The sequence below is a fragment of the Paramisgurnus dabryanus genome, chromosome 22 (assembly GCF_030506205.2).
Source record: "Paramisgurnus dabryanus chromosome 22, PD_genome_1.1, whole genome shotgun sequence".
In the NCBI taxonomy this organism is placed as follows: Eukaryota; Metazoa; Chordata; class Actinopteri; order Cypriniformes; family Cobitidae; genus Paramisgurnus; species Paramisgurnus dabryanus.
This window is the reverse complement of record NC_133358.1, coordinates 5095155-5109464: the sequence shown is the minus strand read 5'-3', so window position 1 is coordinate 5109464 and position 14310 is coordinate 5095155. Positions and strand designations below refer to the sequence as shown.

At 38.2% G+C, this 14310-nt stretch overlaps 1 protein-coding gene across 3 annotated transcripts in view; it reads right to left on the bottom strand.

Annotated features, from left to right (window-relative positions):
- gpr158a (G protein-coupled receptor 158a) overlaps positions 1 to 14310 on the bottom strand; it is a 130224-nt gene that overhangs the window by 56581 nt on the left and 59333 nt on the right. The window lies entirely within an intron of this gene.

Here is a 14310-nt window from a genome sequence, read left to right as displayed (position 1 = left end):
AAGTAAAAAGCAGGCTTGTAATTGCTTTAAATGTATGGCTATCCAATATCATCAAAAAATAATTTACAAGTATGTAAGATAAGGTTTGTACTCTAAAAAATACTTTATTTGTAACAAACAGGAGATAAAGAATTTGCAAACGGCTCTCCTCACGTTTCAGCACTTTGGACAGAGTTTTTTTAATCGTTACTTAAAAATGTTTCTCATCTTACCATATCCACAGGTACAGAGTAATCATACTGTATACAATAAATCCGTGAGGTAGCATTTAAAAACAGACGCATTTGTTCAAAGCAAAGCATTTATTTACTTACCAGGCTGCAGGTGAAGCAGCTCTTTGTGCCTTCTAATGTCTCATAATTAGTCCTCATTTATGTCCAAGAGACTCAATAATAATCTTTTACATTCAATCCTTTAATCTTTCATATTTAAAAGCATTTTTGTGCTGCTGCGCATTCATGTACCTTGTGATAAGCAAACCCGCGTTGTCCTCCCGTGTATAGGCGCATTTTACTAATGCGCTCTTTAAATAACATAAAACACATTGCGCCATTGACTTTAGACTTTAGACCAGGTTTTTGTTGGTCAATGGCGTAGTCTATTTTAGTTGCCTCAAAATAGCAACGCGCCAACAATGCACCTGAACACACCTCGTTTTCAGACCAGAACGCCCATGGGCGCAAAAGGGGGCGCAAATGCATTTACTATTTAAACAACGCGGCGCTAAACGTGAAAATTAGGGTGGAAACTAGCGAAAGACACTTGCGTCGCGCATTGCGCTGCATTGCGCCGGGTGTAAGATAGAGCCCTACATCTGCAAAGTCCTTGATTATTACGCCAGAATGAGAGTATAGTTCCTAGCATATCTGCCTATAAATCACAACTTTTAAGTTTCTGTCGGTCTTAGAAAACAATGTAACTACAGAAGAGTCAAGTTTGAAATAGGAAAAATACTTAAAATCTTAAATAGAAAACTCTTTGGTTACTTTTTTGCCTGATGCTAATGGTCTAATCAGATTCAATGGATTGTGCTAAGCTATGCTAAAAGTGCTAGCGCCAGACCAGGAGATCAGCTGAATGGATTCCAAAACAGAAAGAATCAAATGTTGAACTCTAGGGGAGCTGGAAAATGATATTTTCAAAAAAAGTGGAATGTCCCTTTAATTGACTGCTTCAGGTGTGTTTAGTTAGTGCTGAAGCTAAACTCTGCAGGACACCGGCCCTCCAGGATCGGGTTTGGGCATCCGTGGTTTACATTACACAGCAAAAGTGCTTTTCTTATTGATGCACAGGTGTAAAGATGCGATTGGGTTGTTGCTGAATAGCAAAAACAATAAAGCAGACTACGGTAGAGATCGATGAGACAGCTCAAGGTCACAACACAAACCCTGTAATTATTGATCCATGTAGTATTAGTTCTCATAGCATGCTCTTTACATTCTAAGAAATTGCTTCATGTTCTGGGGCATGGTGGGAAATAAAGAGTGTATGTGTATATATTATAGCACAATTAATAATGCAAAAGTTTCCTGTTCTCCAGACGAACACAGGAAACATCGTAAACATCGCTTTTTATGTGCGATCCTTATGTTAGCCAATCCATTTTTCCTAATCATTGGGGAGACTGTGTATAGATGTTTTTAAAGGTCAAACTGAGTCATCTCATATCGAGTTTTCTAATGCCTATTTCCTCTCAGTGTCCATCTTTGACCCTTGGGGGTCTTATATATGGGGGTTCTCATATAACAGGACAAATCCAGGACCGGCTTAGGCTTTTAAGCTTTTACACTGCAGATTAGAGCGAGTGTGTACCTCTTTCCCAAACACCATCAATAATTGAGCGCTGGCAGACTTGGGTCATTCCTGAAGCAGGTCTAATTAAGGATGGAGGTGGAGCGTGGAGTCTGATGGTTTCTGAAGGCATGAAGGCAAGGACAAAATTGCTCATCTGGGCTATAAAAACGCTTCCAGTGCAATGTCAGTGCAATAGGATGCTGTGCGAAAACTACTTCGATAGCATTTAGCTTAGCCCCATTCATTCAATGGTATCAAACAGAGATAAAGTTAGAAGTGACCAAACACATCAACGTTTTTCCTATTTAAGACGAGTAGTTATACAAGCAAGTTTGGTGGTACAAAATAAAACGTAGCGCTTTTCTTAGCGGATTTAAAAGGGTAACTATATTGTATGGCGGAATAGCACTTTTGGGAGTACTTTGACTCGCCTGAAAAATCTGCTCCCCTTCTTCCTCTCATAATGGGACAGGGAGAGTGTTACTGCGCCGAGTCGAAGTACTCCCAAAAGTGCTATTCCGGCATACAATATAGTTACCCTTTTAAATCCGCTTAGAAAAGCGCCATGTTTTATTTTGTACCACCAAACTTGCTCGTATAACTGCTCGTCTTAAATAGGAAAAACGTTGATGTGTTTAATTACTTCTAACTTTATCTCTGTTTGATACCATTGAATGAATGGGGCTAAGCTAAATGCTATCGAAGTGTCGCAGCGCGCCCCAGCGCTTACGTGCACGCACTAAGATGATAGAGGGATGTATAAACTCTTCTTAGTTAAGGTAATAACATAGTTTAATATTGAAAATGAGTAGACTATTCCTTTAACCTTTATGTGTAAACTATTTGGGCAAATGTTTGAGAGTGATTTTGGACACTTGTTAGCAGCCCAACTAGCTAAATGAAATGTATAGGGGTGGAGCAAGTTATTAAATTTTAATGAAAAACACTAAATTAAAGTTCATAACAATGATAAATTATGCGCATCAGACCAACAACACATTTCACTTTATAGCAAGACCCCCTAATATTGTTTTGCACCAAGAAGAAAACAGGTTTACTTCATCATCTTATCTGAGATCTGTGAGGTACAGATCTATTTTTAGTCTTAGCTAACATTAATTTGATTGGTGATAATGTGAAGAGGCAGCTTTGGGAGGAAAACTGTCATGAGAGTCCCATCTCTTTTCATTCCTTCACAACTCGCTGCATCGTTTCTCTTCTGTCCTCTTTTTTACTTTCATCACATTTGGTCATTCTAATCTCTGTCTGTGTGGACAAGTCTTACAAGTACAGACATGAGGGGTGACACCTCTATCCCACATGCATGGGCAAGATTGGGAGTTAATGGTTAGTGCTATGTCCCCTGAGCCTTTTGCTGTATAAATTACATCTAGTTTGGCCTTTGTGGAGTCAGGGTCTCTGTCTCTTTTAGAGCTGTGGACCGTCCCTTACCCCATCATCACCAAATCCATAGAGATATTTCTGATAACATTAGGTTAAAAGGGATGTGACGCATGCTTTTTGTGTGTGTGTGAAAAAGAGAGAATGAGAAATACAGGAGGCGGAACAGTGTAAAAGTATGCTGATTAACTGTACTGTCCTGTATGTGCATAAGAAATATCCCCATTATAACCATAAAATATCAGCATTCAAATATCAGCATTAATTCTGCTTCACTTTGCAGTTCATGCTGACCAAAATGAACTAACCGCTTACAAAGAGTAATCATAGTTGGATTGGAAGTTTTTTGAGAAGGTGTTTGAATCATGTCAGTTAGCTGGAGTGCTATCACAGACATTGCAGTCTTGACATTCATTCATTATAGTGATTGTCAAGTATGGTAACCCACACTCGAAATTTAACCTCTGCATTTAACCCATCTCAGTGAGGAGTAAACAGTGGAAAGCTAAAACTGCAGCGATGGGGGAACAACTAAGCAAAGGGTGCCTTGCTCAAGGGGTCCACAGTCATTGTTGCTGGCCGTGAGAATCAAACAAAATACTGCTCCATCTGCAACGTTTTCTGCAAAGTTATCCTTTCTACAACAGATAGATACCGGCATGTTTCACTTCCATTTGTACAACGTGAAAATTGACTGTAAGGAATGCCAGCATTCACTAATCAAACAATTCATTTATTGAGGCACAGTGAGGTTGGAGAAGTCAATGGATTCTAGCAACACACACTTGAGAGTAATAAGAGAGCCTACATATACACCTCAAGGAAATTTAACATTTACAGTACAGTACAGCTTATTGACAGTTTGCTGTCAATCTATACAGAGGTATTTCCAGTCACCATTTTCTTTGGTGTGTATATGCATAAAGTATGGTCAACTTTGCAATTCGTCTTGTAATCGTCATGTGTCAGCCACCAGCCAATGGGGGGCACCAGTTTTGAGACAGTGCAAGCATTTTTACAGTTACTTGCGCATGTGCTAACAGCAAAATTGGACTTTCTTCTAGTTGTTCTTTCACGTTAAAAGACAAGTAGATTGTGACCCCATATGTTTGCATTGTCTGAGGTGGCAGCACGGGACCAGAGTCGTATAATAATAGAGTTACGACACTCACATAGACGTCCATTGTAAGAATGGAATGCGGAAGTAACAGCGTTTCATGTAGTGACCGGTAGTGACGCATAGTTCCAAACGCAGCACTGAAGCCCATTCATTTCAATGGCACCTGCCGGTAAATCGATGAAATTACCGTTTCTCTTTACATTTTCGGACATTTCATTAATATAGTCAACAGTGATATTTTATGAACTCTGCTGTAGGTAATGATTATCGTTAATAATAACTAGTAAAATGTTTATATTTTAATGAGTTGTGTATAATGTGTGAATAATATAGATTTAATGGTTTAATATTTTATTACTGGTGGCCATCTACTTTATACTTATCTTTTTTATATATTACGAGTAACACCAGGGGGCAACAGCGACAAGCTATATGCCTTAAGAAAGTCACACTGCTTCACAATGCTGCTATGTGTTTCATTGTGTTTGGTAAGTAATACGAGTGATGTATCCTCGAAAATCATGTATAATTATATTAACATTTAATGTGTACTATAAATACAATTAAATATGAATTTAGTGTGTTTCTGTTATGCTTCACTGTTACAAATAACCGCGTTGGCGATCTTTTTTGTGATTTTAATATAGTAAAAGTGTAGGAATTATGTTTTTAGCAGATTGATAGCCATTTATATAGCCATATTTTGCTACAAAAATAAAAGATAAACTGTGTTGCTGTAGTTGGTATAGATAACCACAGTTATCTTTGGGTCACAATTAACTGTTTATCTTTATTAACTGATTTACTGTATTTCCATCACTCCCTAGTAAAAAAAAACGTTATAAACATAGTAGGTATAGTGATCAATTCCCATTACAAGCTAATATTTACCTAAAATAGCTGAAAACCTATGCAAACAGATTGACAGCCCTGCTTGGTTTGGAACTGTAGAACGTTACATGAATCACGTGACCGCGCGGCGGCGAGATCAAAGCGTTTCGTAACTCTGTTATTATACGACTCTGCACGGGACACCTGTGACAAATACGGAATTTGCAATCGGGGGTTTACCGCTCATTTGCACCACGTGTCAATCATTTTATGAGTCTACATAGCCCCACATGAAGTGGAACACATCTGGGGTGCCTTTCCCAAAAGTGTCGTTGCTAAATAAGTTAGCAACTTTGTTGGTTGTAATGCAATTTCCCATTTTCAACCAACTTGCTAACAAGTTAGCAACGATGTTTTTGGAAAACGCACCCCTGAACACATCTCACTCAGAACCGCGAGAAGGCACAGGGTCATTATATCCAGTGTTTTCCAGACTGCATATTGTGATGATAGTTTTAATGAATGTATATATAGTTTAATAAAACCATGCATGTTCCTGCAAGTAGTCAATTAACCTAACTATAGTAATTGTATACTAACTGTAGCTGCTAAAATCAGCATAGGGAATCTCTATGGCTAATTTCAAAGACATCTATATGTTGCTAATATCTTATAGGCTACCTTTAGTTGTAAATTGAGTCTTTTGAAGTATCTTATGGCTAGAATTAGACAAGGGGGTTGTATGATTCTTTGGTTCACAACTTCCTATTCTGAATTGAACATAATGACATGTGCAATAAATGCATACAGTAGATTCAAGGCTCTTTTAACAAAGTTTTTGTGGGTAATACAGTTATTTGGGGGGAAATATGAATAAGTGAATTGCGGGCTGATTTATGGTGTCCCTTTTCTGTGTTCAGTGAGGGGCTACAGTGCTCCTAGTAAAAAAGTTAGTCTGGAGCCCTGCAATGACTAAATGGCCAGGTAAACTTTTTTCCGCGTCTGCGTCCGGCTCGCATGTTTTTACGTACGTGTTCGACGCGTATGCAATACAAATGATTTTTTATTCAAATTATTACTACAAGTGCTGGGATTGGTTCGTTAGAACCCCTTCCACCAGGTAACAAAAATCTGAGTCGCATTTCTTCATAGGCATTTCTGCTTGCGACTATAAGAACAAACATGAGTGATTTAACTCAAATTGCAACAAAAGTCGCTGTCTATTTACCCCCATTACTGCTGGGCTTCTCAAATCATACAGGACAAGCTGCTTCTTCTTCTTTTTTGGGTTTTCTGGCCAAGCTGCTGCTTCTTCGGCTATTGCACTGCTACTGTGGGTTACACGCATGGATACTGCCTACTAGCGGTCTGCACATGTACAGTAAGTGCACGTCAACGCTGATGATGATGCAGAAGTATAGAAATAAAACCTAATGGCCCTTTCCATTGCATAGTACCCCACGGTTTAGTTTAGCTTGGGTCGGGTCAGCTTACTTTTGGGAGCTTTTCCACTGGGTGCAGTACGTAGTACCCCATACTTTTTTTAGTACCACCTCGCTCTGGGTTCCAAGCGACCTGAGCTGATACCAAACGTGATGCGAAAACCCTGTAGATTACTGATTGGTCTGAGAGAATCGTCACTACCGCTATAATGTAAAAAATTTGCTTTACCTTCATGCTAGCTTGGGCTGTCTCGAGTAAACCTGTAGTCATCTGTGCTTTGCTGTAATTTCCCAAACTCCCTTTTAGCAATAAAAAAAACATCCACAGGTTGTGAATCAGTAACACCATAACAGTTTTTTCCAGACTTACAGTTTGTGGCGGCACATTCGTAGCACGCATGTCCGCATATATGCTTTAATGCAACTTAAATGAGGCTCAGTGAAGCGCCGTCGACTGACGCCACGGGTGTTTGAACAGAAACTGTCATGTGAGACAGAAGTAGTGATTAAAGCAATGTGCAAACATCTATTTGTGGAGGTCAATTTTAATTTTGTGGAGGAATAAATAAATTAATGTATGGGAATGTACAACAACACTCTCACATGATGAAACAGCAGTAGGCAGCGCAAATATAACGACATGCCTATAATCCCTCCCACTCCGAAGTGTTACTAAACTTGATGAAAAAGCTAAAAAAGTGAGGTGAGCTGACCGACCTGACCCAAACCAAACCGTGGGGTACTATGCAATGGAAAACCGCCATAACAGCAACAAGGGTACAGCCTTGAACTTATGCAGAACTATAATGAGCCCATAAAGGTCTAGTGTAATCCAGCCTAGCTGAGAGCATAATACAATGATGTACATGCCATAAAGGAAAACTTTCTGTTTCTACAGTAAGTCAAATGAAGTGAAATGGTTTTAGATACAGACAGGCATGGAGACAGGAGAGCTGTAGGTGAGTAGGTGTTTTCTAATCCACTTAACTCCTCAAACAGCAGTAAATTGGATAACCGAAAACTTAAGGCCAGACCTCATCCTGAGTCGGTCAAAATGTCTCAGAGCATGGGAATGCTGTTTGTCCTTGTCTCCTGATGGGTTGGCCCCAGAAACAGGATGGCAGCAGGCCATTTGAGCATAAAGGTGAGAGGACAGTTGGGAAGAATGAAGAGGAGAATAGGGTAGAGACTGTTGGTAGATATCAGAGCTAATAAACACGATGGACAAATAGATGGACAAAGAGAGGTGGAAAGGACAAACACTCACAATAAATGAAGTTTGTGTGAGGTTACTGTACTTCCCCCCATGGTGAAAGAGGAAAAAAACAGACAGCCTTATTTGAGTCAGATGTAATTTTGTTTTTGGCAGCCCTTTTAGTTTTAGTCTTAGTGTTTTGGGCAAAAATGCTTTTTAGTTTTAGTCACTTATAAACTTGAAAGTTTTAGTCGACGAACCACAAAAAAGGTTTAGTCAAGTTTTAGTTGATGAAAACGCAAAAAGGTTTTAGTCAAGTTTAAGTCAATTTTAGTACAAAAAAGTAGTCTTTAACAAATTAATTTAGGTTAAAAAGTGTAGTGTATTTAATACTATTAAAATGTGGATGTTTTAGTCAGTGTGCCTTCTGCACATGTCATACAAAAAGTTGAGCCTGAGATACCCTCATGTTGAGTTTGTGTGTTACGCTGAGACCTCGCTTATAAAGTTGAGAAACGTGTGCCTTGCCTTGTTATTTAAATACACCACAAAAAGTATTGGAAATGGTCTTAGGTTTGACAAGTAGATACATGTAAAACCTTAAGCTTACCATGCAATGTGTCATAAGCTGAATGTTGAGTAAAATTGAATGTATATGATATGTTAACAGCGTGACTAGTTACGTTTAAAACATATTAGCGTGATGAGCCTTCAGGTGGCGCTTGAGGTTGGTGGTATTCTTATCACCTAGTTTGTGGCCACATTTAAGTTACCGTTGTCTCCCAATATGCATTCCGTTTTTTCTTTCTAATGGATTATACTGAAAGTATGTCCATAAATCATCTCGTCGTTTCCGTTTATTGGCGCCACCGCCATGGTCCTCCGAACTCGCCACAGCAAACAACAAAGGTGTGTTGTTGTTGTGTGAAATCTAGTGCACGTCATGGCGGCAGCTGGGTGGTGGGCGTGAGTGAGACTGTGGTGACCCAACACAAGAATAGGAAGCTGCAGCATTGCTGATACTTTTTAAAACATGCATTCTGAACATCAAACTTATAAACATTTTCGTTCCGTCTCGTCAACGAAAACTCGAAAGCATCTCGTCATGTTTTGTCACCTTAGAGACATTTTTAGCTAGTTATCGTAGCGTTAGCATCATAGAAAAAGGTGCTTCAACTAAATCATTTTGTTATCGTCATCGTTGACGAAAACAACACTAATGAAGATCGTAAGCTTAGAGACAATGTGGGAAAATCTGCAATACACAAGCTTGTCTTCTAACAACCACGCAAGGCATCATTTGAACTTTAGCAGATCCTCTCCACTAAGTCTATGTGCCTGAAAATACATTGAGTTGCTGTCACGTGATTTGTTGATTAGATATTTGTGTAATGAGCAATTGTACAGTTTAATCCAATGAAGTGAGTGGTGAGTGTATATTACACCAGTGTTGTCTTCAGTCTACTGCACATAAGTTATAACGTAGTAAATATTTATAGGTAATTAGTATAGGTTGTCAAATCATGGTGGGCTTATGTAGTCCAAGTAAATATATTACCAAACAATTACAACAATAAATTGCACTCCATGTTTTTAAAACATATTGGGAAATTAAAAAGTGAAATTCGACCCAATAAATTAAGTATTAATAACAAAAGTAAAAAATCTACAAAAACTAGAATTGTATATGTTTGACCCAGAGACTGATCCAGAATCAGCTCTACAATTACAACAAACTCAGCAAAAATCCATTCTGGTATGTAATTCCCAATAGAATCCCTTCCTAGATTTTATATTGATTATCCTGAATTATTACACAGCTCTCCAGAATACTTGATTCTGATTGGTCAGCATTGTAAAAAAATGCAGCATGAAGTTAAAACAAGTTTTCCAGGTCAATTCAACCTACTATTTTAAGTTATGACCTGTGATAAGTAGACATACTTATAAAACAAGTTGAATTTGTTTAACTTCATTTGTTAAGTTAAAGTAACATAAACAAGCAGTCACTGGGATTTAAACCTTTTAAAAAGGTCTAATGTATTGCATACGTACACATGCATGAAGAAATGCATACGTACAGTATACATTTGTACCTCTGATGTATAAACTCTTTAGGTACAAATGTGTACCACCCCAGTGACAGCTTTTGTACCTTTGTTTCTGAGAGTGTACAGTACAAAGTCAGCTATTTCTGCAATAATGACTGCTAAAAAAAAAACACTGCACTGCTTATCTGGGTACTGGCTGGTACTACTTATATGATTAATGTATCACCTATTTCACTTACAGTATCTGATCTGTAAAAACTATACATCCCTTACTTACTAAGATATAAGATCACACCTTTATTGCTGTTACAGGCACACATAAAATGGTAAATGCTGCCAAAGCAAGGCTCATTTGTAAATTCATTGACAAAGGTGCCATCTCTGTCTCTTATCGTTGTGTTTGTGTAACCAACATTCAACGACTAACTGCAAAAATGTGTGCGCCAGGGGTGTGTGCATGTCCCCCCCTCACTCCACATCCTCCGTCTTATTCCAGACAATGAGGGGTGAAGTTATTGCATGTGACATGCTCAGCAGCAAAAGTGGGGTGCGGTTGAAAATTTGTATTACTCCACAAAGCGGAATGTCAGGGGAACGAGATGAGATGCATCTCTGCTTCTTGATAACACTGGAATTATTTAAAGTAGAAAAGAGGCTGGAATGAGTGGAGAATATTTTCCGGTCTATATTTAGATTGGGAGCACTGAGAGGCGGTGCTTCTATCTGTCTGAGATGAGCTGTAGGATGTGCTGTGAGCAAGCACAGGTTTAGATTAAACCAACAAGATAAACCAGAAATAAAAAAAACTGTATGTACAGATCTGAGATTTTCTCATAGGCTCTATTTACAATTCATCACCCTGTTTACACTGACGACTACATTTGCGATACTGTAATAGCTTGCTTGTTGTTGTCCAGTAGGTTTGTACTGATGTTGTACTGATTGAAGGGTCATTTAAACACTTTGTAAAAGGTAACGTTTTATGCAGTTTGGCTTTTTCACTTTTAGTAATAAAACTGCCTCATTGTCCATCTAAACAAATGTTTGCCATCCTGATTGTTTGTATTTATCATTCTTTAGAAGAACAGAAGCATGCGTATGCACTATAAATGTGCATATAGTGTTTCAGTACAGGGTAACAGGTAGGGTAATAATTGTCTGGTTCACGTATTACAGCGTAATTAGTCACCTTTTGTGACCTTTTGTAAAGTGTGTCTTTTTGACACTTCGTGTACATTAAATTTTTCAAAAACACAATTGATAATCTTTTTCCTTTTCTTACAACATCTTTGTCTTATAACCTTAGTCTTATGCCAGTTTCACACTGCACGCCTGAGCACTGTAAGCTGCGCTTGAGGAGAGCGTTTGCAGCGCCTGGCCATTGTGCTTTTACACTGGCTGTGTTTGCAGTGCATCAAAACAATCGCAGCAGTGCTGCTTCAGTGCCGCTCCTGCTATGCAAGCACGCGCTGCTCATGCGTGCCGGCTTACCCGCCGCTCTTGCGTTAAATATTTGCTAATAATTACGGATAATTTGTTGTGCAAATGTGAGAGATTTATTTTATCTATAAAACAAACAACAAATAAGTAAAAAATGTTTTGCCCTTATTGTTTAATTCACATGCAATTCTCATGCTCCCCAAAACCCAATTGAGAGAAATCTGTCTAATTGGTTATTGGTTTAATTACAGGCCTGTAAATCAGTTCACATTAATTCCATTTATCCATAACAGCAATCCCATAGTTTTGAGTGAATGCCACTAAACTGCACTTACTGTGAGCCAAACTTTTCTTACTGAATGAAGAGCACAATCTTATCTGTCTTAATCAAAATGCTATTCACATACTGACTGTGTAGCCCATCTATACTGCCGTCCAAAGCGAAAGCGCAGTAACTACACACTTGGTCGAAATTGAGTTAAGGCTTGAAATGAGCTTTATGACATCTGTTCTGTCTTGTGACAAAGTCTCCTGGTTCAATTTTGTCCCGTTTCAGAGAAATGAGGGTGTCAAAATTGCAGTAACTACAAAATCCATGCTAATACCAAGGCAAACCGCAGTAAGTGATGTTACTGCGTTCTGGCTTTGTTTTTCCGGCTTTGATACCGCAGATACTGCGGTTTCCCCCGATCGTAACACACAGAAACAACAAACCATGGCACAATCCCGCGGCCAAATGATGGTTGAACTCGCGTTAAAACGCAAATAAACAAATACTGGTAAGGAAGATAGCTAAATAATAACTCATGCTAAGGCAAATTACAGCTTTATAAGTAGTTAACATTGACTAGCCAGCTGCTAGCAAGTTTTGACCTACCTGTGCTCATCCATTGAAGGCAATATCCTCTGACAATAATGATATAATCCGATTCAAGCGCATTGGTGTTTGTTGATTCGAACATCTCTCCACTTTTTAGGCAGCTAATCAAATTGTATTGACAGGGGTTACTCCTTCAAAAGTTTGATAAGAGTCTGGTAAAGTTTTATTGTTAGGCAAAGATAGCGGAGCCCAGTCAACCTGACGAGCGCAGCCGGGCCAGCAGAAAGCACACTATGTGAAAAAGTACACTTCCATAATAAGTGCTCTTTCTCCACGAACTAATTTTGTAGGCTACTTAATATTAAAACATTTAGTTTAGTACTTCTTAAGCTAATCTTAAAAATATCTAAGTTTACATAACTGTGCTACTTTGAGATGAAAATTAACTAAAATGTACATACTGTTAGTTACTACTTATAGTACATTTGAAACAATAATATCTCTGGGACAAACATGTTCTTCTATTTTTAAATTATGTTAATTTTTAGCTACTGTTTTAAAGTAAACCTCGTCTAATGTAATTTTTTTAATAAATAAAAATTAATAAAGTGAGTTAAATACTCTCTTTGTGGTAAAAGGAGCATTTTTAGCATTCACAAACATAAATAAAACTATTACAGTTATTAAAAACAATCAAAATGTATTAAGAAGCATGAGAAAAAGTTGAATGAACACATTTAGTTCGTAGATACTGCACTTTGCTTTTGCAATAGTGTTTTAGTTGTGTAAGGTCTTTCAAAGGCAGAGTGCAGTATCTGCATTTTGGGAGTCAAAGGTCACATCGGTGGTCATGGTTTTTATCTTTAAAAAATTTCTTCCTAACAAGGCATTACATGAATGCATTACCACTAATCTACCTACAACATGTTTGGCTGGCTAGTGTAAAAACTTTAAAGCCATTTTTCTCAGTTTCAGTGTTTGCGTAGATACTGCACTTAGGCTTTGGAGGGCAGTATACTTAAATAGCATCTAAACTTCAACCTTTATTTTATTCAACAATGCTTCAGTGCATATCATGCAGCATACAAATACTGTATCATGTTGTGATTTTGCTGTATTTAAAGAAATACACTGGGTTAAAACGTATTTAAAAAACTAAAAAGCTCATTAAACATCATATTATAATGCATTCACAATAAAGATCTATGGCTTTGACTAATCTATGACAAATCCAACTGAACTTCTGTGGTTACTGAAAGCAGTGGCGGTTCTACACGGAGGACAAGGGTGGCCCGTGCCCCTGTAGACATGTCCCTGGCCACCCCTGTGGCCACCCCGTGTTGACCAAATAAAAAAGTATAAATTTATTTTGATTTTACACGCGAGCGCCAAAAGCTGAACTAATGCGACGCAACGTTCTACACGGGCAAATTAGAGCGGCGCACCCAACCACTGCACTGTAGCTGGCTGCGGGTGCTGCTCGGCGAGTGTCTCAATTCGTTCCCAACCTCCCGATGTTGAGAATGTGTATGCAGGTTTGGGCACTAGTAAGGACTCTAGCTGACTTGACATTGGGACACTGTTCACTTGTTCTCCTGTGACGTGGCTGCTTAAGCGCGTTGTGATCATTCACAGCTGTTACTCATCAACAACCGGCAAAACCAACATCTCGCTAACTTTTAAAGTTTACACATTGTAAAAAGCGCTGTAATTATGCTCTTACATATACGTGCATACAATTGGAGGAATATAATTAAATGCTACATATACAAATGTTTACAATTTAAAATAAATATTATTTTAAATGTTGATTAGATGGTGGTGCCTAACTGTCTAGCAATGTGTGTTTATATGTAAACTAAAACAAACGTTTGTCTTTATAAAAGTTTGCATTTCATAAAGTTTATTGAGTAGGCTTGCATGCTTTTCGGTTGGGAGGCTTTAGAAAAGAGCCCAGCTCCCCTTTTCCACCTGCACTCACTCTTGTATTAAATAAAAAAGTATATGATTGTAAAGTAAAATAAAGTTTACGGGGTAGTTTCCCGGAAAGGGACTAGTCCTAGATTAAAATAAATGCAAGAGCTGTCCAAACTTAAAAAAACTTGCAATGCCATATCTTAAAATACAGCTTTGTTTTGCTTCAAAATGCACACAAGTAATGTATAACGTATGTTAAAACTAGTTATATTTCCTAATTAAACTAAGGCCTAGTCCTA